We start from the raw sequence: 8,370 nt of genomic DNA, 5'->3' as shown, positions 1-8,370 counted from the left end.
CTCAACCGGGAATGCCTGGGAGTGGATGACTAGAGCGGGGAAATGCAACAGATCGGTCCCAAATCCCGACTCTACCTGAGCCACATGGATGTAGTCCTTCAACCATTTACTTCGTAAGCTCTTGTCGTCTTCTGCCCTACAGGATCTCAGTACTTTGTGGAATAAAATAATAATAGGCATGTGTCTGGCACTTTACTGCTCACGAGGACTGGAGTATAAAGTACAGGTAGGGTGCAGGGGCTAAGAGCTTAGACTTTGGAGCCATATTGCCTGAATTCCAACCTCAGCTCTGCTACTTACTAGCTGATGATATTGGGCAAGTCAGCTGACCTCCTTGGGGGCGCTTCCTCATCTACAAAATACGGGTGATAATGGCAACCAACCTTATAAGGGTAAATGAGAATGGATGTGAAGCAAACAGAACATGTACACACACATATATGGTATATTATTTAATGTGATATACGTGTATATTAAATAATATAAACAAGGGAGTTGGGACCTGATTCTTCTGACTTCTTCTGTTTGAGGATTGCTCACCATTTTGTGTCACCTCTCTAGGTTCCTTCAAGAGTGCTAAATGAGGGCTTCCCTGGTGGCGCAGTGGTTGAGAGTCCGCCTGCCGATGCAGAGGACACGGGGATCCCGCATGCCGCGGAGCGGCTGGGCCCGTGAGCCATGGCCACTGAGCCTGCGCGTCCGGAGCCTGTGCCCCGAAATGGGAGAGGCCACAACAGTGAGAGGACTGCGTATCGCAAAAAAAAAAAAAAAAAAAAAAAAAAAGAGTGCTAAATGAGAGAACCCTTAAAAAGTTATTTCAACCAAATCACTGTGCAGACCTTGTTTGGATCCTGATTTAAACAAACAGTGGATACAAATATCTGATACAACTGGGAAATTCTGAAAATGGACTTGGTGTTAGATATTAAGGAATTATTCTTAATTTTGTTAGGTATGATAATAGTGTGGAGGTTATGTCAAAAAAAAGATCCTTAGCAGTTAGATTACATTCATATCAAAGTATTAGAGGACAAATACCGTATGCTAACACATATATATGGAATTTAAGAAAAAAAAATGTTATGAAGAACCTAGGGGTAAAACAGGAATAAAGACAGAGACCTACTGGAGAACAGACTTGAGGATATGGGGAGGGGGAAGGGTGAGGTGTGTTAGGGCGAGAGAGAGACATGGACATATATATACTAACAAACGTAAGGTAGATAGCCAGTGGGAAGCAGCCGCATGGCACAGGGAAACCGGCTCGGTTCTTTGTGGCTGCCTGGAGGGGTGGGATAGGGAGGGTGGGAGGGAGGGAGACAAAGAGGGAAGAGATATGGGAACATATATATATGTATAACTGACTCACTCTGTTATAAAGCAGAAACTAACACACCATTGTAAAGCAATTATACCCCAATAAAGATGTTAAAAAAAAAAAAAAAAAAAGAAAAAGAAAAAAAAATATCTGATACAACTGGGAAATTTTGAAAATGGACTTGGTGTTAGATATTAAGGAATTATTCTTAATTTTGTTAGGTATGATAATGGTGTGGAGGTTATGTCAAAAAAAAGATCCTTAGCAGTTAGATTACATTCATATCAAAGTATTAGATCAAGCCATCTCATATTGCCAATATTTGACCATATAGCTTAAATGTGGACAAAACAGGCATTTGTCTGGCACCTTACTTTTTACCAGGACCAGTGCATAAAGCACAGGGGCTAAGTGAAATAATATAACGTCTGGGATTTTCTTTTGAAATATTTCTAAGGAAAAAACGGTGGAGAGATAGACAGATGAAACAAGATTGTCAAAATGTTAATAATTGTGAGGCTGGGTGATGGACTGTGGGAATTCATTATGCCAGACTCTCTACTTTTGTGTTTGTTTGCAACTTTCCATAATAAAATTATTTTAAAGTTTTGTTTGATGGTTTCTTTTTTCTTGTTTGTTTGACGGGTTTCGACTGTGTATTAGTATTTTTGACTACAATGGAAAGAAACCCGATTTAATCTTGCTTAAACAAAAGGAGGGATTTGACTGGGCTGGGATTTAACTGACCAGCACAGAGCTGGTCTCAGGGAAGACTGGAGTCACTGCCTTGAATACCTTCTCTATTTCTTCTCTGTTGCTTTTGGCACATTCACTTCATTGGCTGGTACAAACCTGGCCAGGTGCGGGGATGGAGAACTGCCCTTGAGGTATATCCTTGGGTTTTGTGATCAGAGAGGAACAAGAGGTTCTTATCCCTGGGCAGGAATTTGAAAAGTCCCAGGAGCCCCGATTGGCTTAGTTTAGGTCATGTGCCCACTCAGACCACTCACTGTGGCTGTGAGGGACTGTAATTGGCCCACCCTGGGTCACCTGGCCACCTCTGTAGCCAGGAGGGCTGTTTTCTGAAGACTTGGGAGGGATGGGTGGTGGGACAAGGGCTGAGCAGACAGAAACAGTAGCCACCTTTATAAGGTTTCTGGTTATTTGCACTAGTTTTTAGATTACAATCAGTCTTTGATCACAGATCATGTCTTTTTCCCTTCCAGTGTCTGTCTCTCCCACCCCCAGTTTTTATTTTAAGGTTTATGGAGCTGGTTGCAAGCCTTGTTGAAAAAAAATCAGCAGTTTCCATCTCTTCCCCCGTTTCCCTTCCTCGGAGGAGACTAGTTTCAGTTCTCTGAACTGGATCTTTGGTTTTACTTGCATGTTTCTGAATGACATCCTTATACTCCTACACTTGATGTTTCAGTCTTAGGCATTACCTCTTGATCACCACCATGGGAGATGATTTTGATATCCTTCACACACACACCCACACTCCCCACCCCATGTGTTCACACTTTTTATTCTCCCCAAGTTCCCAATAAATTATACCTGCATCGTGTTGATTAGATCAACATTTAAATAGTACATGATTAACATTATATGATTATGACTATGAAAACAGTACCTCCAGTTAAGCCACAGCTGTACCACTCATTTTTCTCCTTTGAGTTCATAATTTTTTCCCACAGACATTTATTCAATCCTTAATTCTCGATGGTCTAATTTGCTTCTAAATAAATAAATACCCTCAGATTTACGAGGTATTCATTATATTCATCATCCTGAAGAAATCTCCGAAGCTTTCTGACCTACTCCGGTCTGAACTGGTAGCCATTTCCATTGGTACCCACCTTTCATCCTAGGATGTCCCTTCACCATCACCCTAGGGATCCCTTTCACCTCTTTCCATATTGGATTCCATATTTCCTGCACAAGTGGTCTTCTCAACAACAGTGAGTGAAACTACCTGTAAAACTGGATTAATAATAACCCTGAATAAAAAAATAATTAGTAGCCATTAAGACAAAATTAAATAATGGGTGAATGATTGCAATGTCCTAGAAAAACATCATTTAAGTTAGGGATCATGTTCTGCTCTTAGTAATAGAGAAGTGAGGTAACAGTAGCTTAAAGTACATGTCAGTTTTTTTCTCCCATAAAAAAAGACTGGAGGTAGGTAGTTTTGGGTGGTTCAAGTGGCATATTTTTATTCTATCCTTGCCTTATAACTTACACTTTCATGGTTTTAAAATGGCTGCTGAAATTCCAGCTATTACAAACACATTCCAGGGAGCATGAAAAAGTAAGGGAGGTGGGGGAAAGACAAGCTAGGTAACCCACCTTTCAAGTGTGTTTTCAGCTGCCCTGTGCAATGACTTCTGCTTTTTCTCATTTGCCACCATTAGTTGAAAGTGACTACATATTTAAGTTCATTTAAAGATCAAGAGAGTAACTATGGTTCAGGCATCCAAAATGGAGCTGGATGGCCATTTTGGATGTGGTTTCAGACACTTTCCTACATCACTGAGAATTTGAATCTTCTCTGAATTATACCAAACTCAAGGACACCACCAGCCATTTTTAAAACAATATCTGCTAGCTGCAAACTTGTAGCTTCAAAGTTCTCTCCCTCTTCGCAACTGTGTAATCATTTCAGATCCCAACCAACCCTTGCTTGACAAACACTCTTACTTCTTGCCAGCTTCAATCCTAATTCATGACAATTTATCTAGCCTTGTGGGTTTTTGCCTTTATAAGCCTCCCCCATTTTGTAGTCCCAGGGAACATAATTCAAGTGCTTCTTGAAACTGCGTCTGCCTGGCTGCAGTCTTAACAACTTCCCAGTAAATGCCTCCTTATTTCAGTCAGGTCTCCTTTTCTGAAATTTTAGTTAACAAAAGGAAGGCTGGGAATTAACAGTTGGTCATATTGCTGCTCAGAATTAAACCACAGAAGCCAGGGAGAATGGATCCTAGAAGGAACTAGCAGCCTTTAGATCCTTCCTGGAATGGAGCAGTCATCAAAATTTAAACTTCGAGAATAATACTGTTCTGAAAGAGCTCTTTACTAACCATACATTAAACACCTTCTTTGATCTGTTAGAGGACTGGCTGCAACCTTACTTTAGGCAAAGGTCTTTGCTTACCTTTGAGAATCAGACTAGCCATTCATCAGAATAAATAAATACAATTTATTTCACATAGGTTGAGGCTGTAGTTGATATACACCAACCGACTGTCCTATACAATTCCTTGAGAGGGAGATTTGCAACATCTATAAAAACCAGTAAATTTTTAAAAATCCATTCTCTTCAGGATTGTCATTCCTCGCTCAGAAATAAGGAAGTGATTGAAGGAAAGAAAAAGATTTATGTATAAAGCTGTTCACAGCACCATTATTTATGACAGAAAGATAAAAGGAGTTCACAATCCAAATGTCCTACAATAAAGGAAGGACTGAGTGAATTATGGTATGACCATTAGATAGCCATAAAGATCATGCAGCAACATGGGAAAGTGATTGAAAATACACTGGCAGTGGGAAGAAACAAAAAATGGATATGGGTATGGATAAGATTAGAAGGGCATTCAGAGAACTATAATGGTTTTGTCAGGATGTTAGAATTATGAATATGAATGATTTCTGTTTAAATTTCCTTTATTGTTCTATAGAAAACAACAGCAATTATCCACAACAAAAAAGTAAAATAAATTTACCCAGGTCATCGACCAAGATTTTTCCTCATATTCTTTCCTATTTGTCCTCTGCATGATTTTGTCCACGATGCTCCCAGGAAGGACAGTGCTACTCTACGTGAAGGCCATACCTGAGGTCAGGTGAATAGTCTTCCTGTGGCTTTTATGCATCTTCGTGGGTTGACACACTGATCATCTGTCTCTGAAGCACAGCTCAAGCTGTTTATTATGCATCATCATAGAAATTTTTTTCCAAGTAGTAGGAATAAATTTGCAATCATCTACTTTCCCTTGCCAAGGTTTCTTCATAATCGGTTTCATGAAACTAGAAGCCAGTTGTCCTAGTTTAGATGCAGATTTGTAGGCACCAAAGGGAATTAAAAATATATGGAATTGCTAATCTGGGAATCAAGCCTATGGGTCTTCAATATGATGCTGTATAGCTACCCATCCTACCACTGCCACTACCAAAAGCAGTCCAACTTCTTTCATGGGATTACATAGTTGTCCAGTTTGGCAAGACCTAGAATTAACCTTAGGTTAAAGTAGATGTTGATTTTTTTTATCTTGAAGTTTCCTAAAATGGCCCTACTCCTTGAGATGGATTGTGATTTATGAGTGTGACATGCATACTCCTTGTCAGCTAGGGAGGCTGGGAACTGTTATAGCTTTAGAAGTGTGATAGAAGAAAACTAACTGACCAGGGGGATTTTCAGAGTAGGGGTGGGAGTGCGGGGATCAGTGATGACAAATCCTTCTCTGCTCAGTAGAGCTGGAAAAGATGGTGTTATTCAGGACACAGGGAAACTCATCCAGAATCACTCACCAACCGAGCCTGAGGATACTGGCGGAGCCAGGGTCCTCATGTTCATGGGGCTTACAACCAAGGCAGGCATCCTGGTGCAGACAGAAAGAGTTGATTTTCCAGGGATTGAGGGATGTGAGATAAAGAGCTCAACCTACTCTATTGAGAATAAACTCCCAAAAAGTAATCAAGGAAACAAGAATATTTATCTAGATAGTTAATCTTAGAGGAGAAACCAACTTGAAGGAGAATGAAAACAGAGAAATTCTAAAAGATTCTTTGAGATTTTGCCAAATTAAATTCAAGTTTGTGTGCCTATGTTCTGTGTATAGTGCACACACTGATTTTTTTTACTCTGATGTGAAATTAACTGTGCTCTTCAAATACTGGGCAAGTGTCATCAACTGAAAGAATCTTTGTGGGGAACCAGCACAACCTGAAAAAGGAAACATCAAAGATTCCAGGGCCTTGGTTTTGGGAGCACATTTTATTTGACAGTACTGGAGAATTAACATCTAGTAGCAGCATAATACACAAAATGCAACACCAATCTACTTAAAACTCATACAATGAGAAATATGTCTTTCAAACAAACAAACAAAAAATAAAAAAAAATTAGGAGATTTAGAGACCAGTTGATAAAAATGTTAACAAAAATCAAAATTCATTCCATCATCAACAACAACAGTTATAACATAAATAGAGTACATTCACTTTACATTCTCAAAAAAGATTGTCATTTTGTTTTCTCTGCAATATGTCAATATATATATATTTATGTATAATATTCACATTCTGGAAGGCAAGAAAAATCTTCAAATTTGATTCCCTAAGTTTAAAACATTACATATATTTCACTTAAAATAACCAAAACATTAAAAATAGCAGCAACACTGGTCTTTAAATATTATTACAGTAGATTATTTACATAATGTAGATATATTTGGGTAGCTCTTTCACCATTAATATTATCTAATATAATTTACAAACTCCAAGGTCCTGGTCTCATTGCCAAATAATAATCTAGATTCAATAAATACTATGCAAAGAATAATTATAAAACACAGATTGCAGAACATTCTCCAGACTAGAGAGAATCATACCAAAATGTTTTAGGGAAGAATCAGGTTTGATGGAGGTTTGAAGACATGCAGGGAATCTGCAGGATTTCCAAGGCAAGAGAGAATGATCTGACAAGCTCCCTGGAATGTCAGGAATTGAATCCTGAGAAATATGTCCATGTGGAGAAGGCACTGCCACCTCTTCTTGGTGCCATGTTTCATTTGAATATGCCATTACAGTGATTAACCACTGGAAGATTTCCCAATAAACAAGGGATAGAATCATTTCTCACCAGGAGGCAAGACACCAGACCAGGAGGTCGATATTTATTTTTCATCATTTTCATTTATTCTGACGACCAAAGGCATAGAAAACAAGATTTCGACAGGGCTTTGTGTATTTAAGCCTGGATAGTAGGAAAAGTATTTCTACCCCTACTCCTGATCTAAGCCACTGGACCAATTTGCTAATCTTATTCGTTTAAAAGGAGCCCCAGATGTAGTGACAGGGGTTTCTTAGTACCTGGATTCTGTTACAAAAGTTGCCTCTGCAATTGTGGCTTCTTTTTGTATTTCGAAGGTTTTTTAGAAAGGTAAATGGTTAAGTGTCACAATGGGGTTAGACCTATGTTTGCCTCATAGTAAGACTGCTCGCTGATATTTCAATAGTTTGTCCTCATTTTCAAACCACTTTATATATTATTTCCATTGATTCTCACACAGAAATATGTGAGGAAGCCAAGGACACATCCAACTGTTCACTTTATAGACCAAGAAAACTGAGGCTCCTGGAGATCATAGTGATTAGATTGTCACGGTCACACACATGGATGGACAAACTGGTAATTTGAAAGGGGTAGGGGAAAAAAAGGGAAAACAAACAAGTTCAGGAGAAAAAGAAAGGGACAGAGAAATGGTGCCACTTGGCAGATCGTATCATAAACTTTAAAACAAGCAAAAGGCATTTCACATGTAGAACACAGACATTTGAAAACATTTAAATACTTGTCTTCCAACAGTCTCATACTGGTCTTGATTATTACATCTTTATGTAGTAACTGAGGCTGACATTGAAACATAAGATCATGGAGAATTTCTTACATGAGTTCCATTATTTCCCAGGACACATAAAAATATTATAGCCTGTTCTGAGGACCCCACTCCTGTCCCATTTCACCTCCAGCACAATAGTTACATGAAAATATGTGTATATTTTGACAGATTTTGGTAGTTTTCTAAGGTGTAGGTTTCATAAAATATCATTAGTGAATATTCTTGCCATGTCCTTAGGAAAATTAGCTTTTTCTCTCTTGGATTGAAGCTGAGAAGACTGCAATGAACTTAGAGCTTTTATAAGTTTACGTTTGGACTCCACTTGACAGTTGTCGGAGAAGTAAGAACATTATTTTAATGACTAATAGTTAATTTAGTAAGCTGTCATATTTCACACAACCTTTTCAAGAAAATTTAGTGATTCTTAGCTTG

Source organism: Lipotes vexillifer, unplaced genomic scaffold (assembly GCF_000442215.2).
Source record: "Lipotes vexillifer unplaced genomic scaffold, Lipotes_vexillifer_v1.1 scaffold779, whole genome shotgun sequence".
NCBI lineage: Eukaryota > Metazoa > Chordata > Mammalia > Artiodactyla > Lipotidae > Lipotes > Lipotes vexillifer.
The sequence above is the reverse complement of the archived record's forward strand: the minus strand, read 5'-3'. Positions refer to the sequence as shown.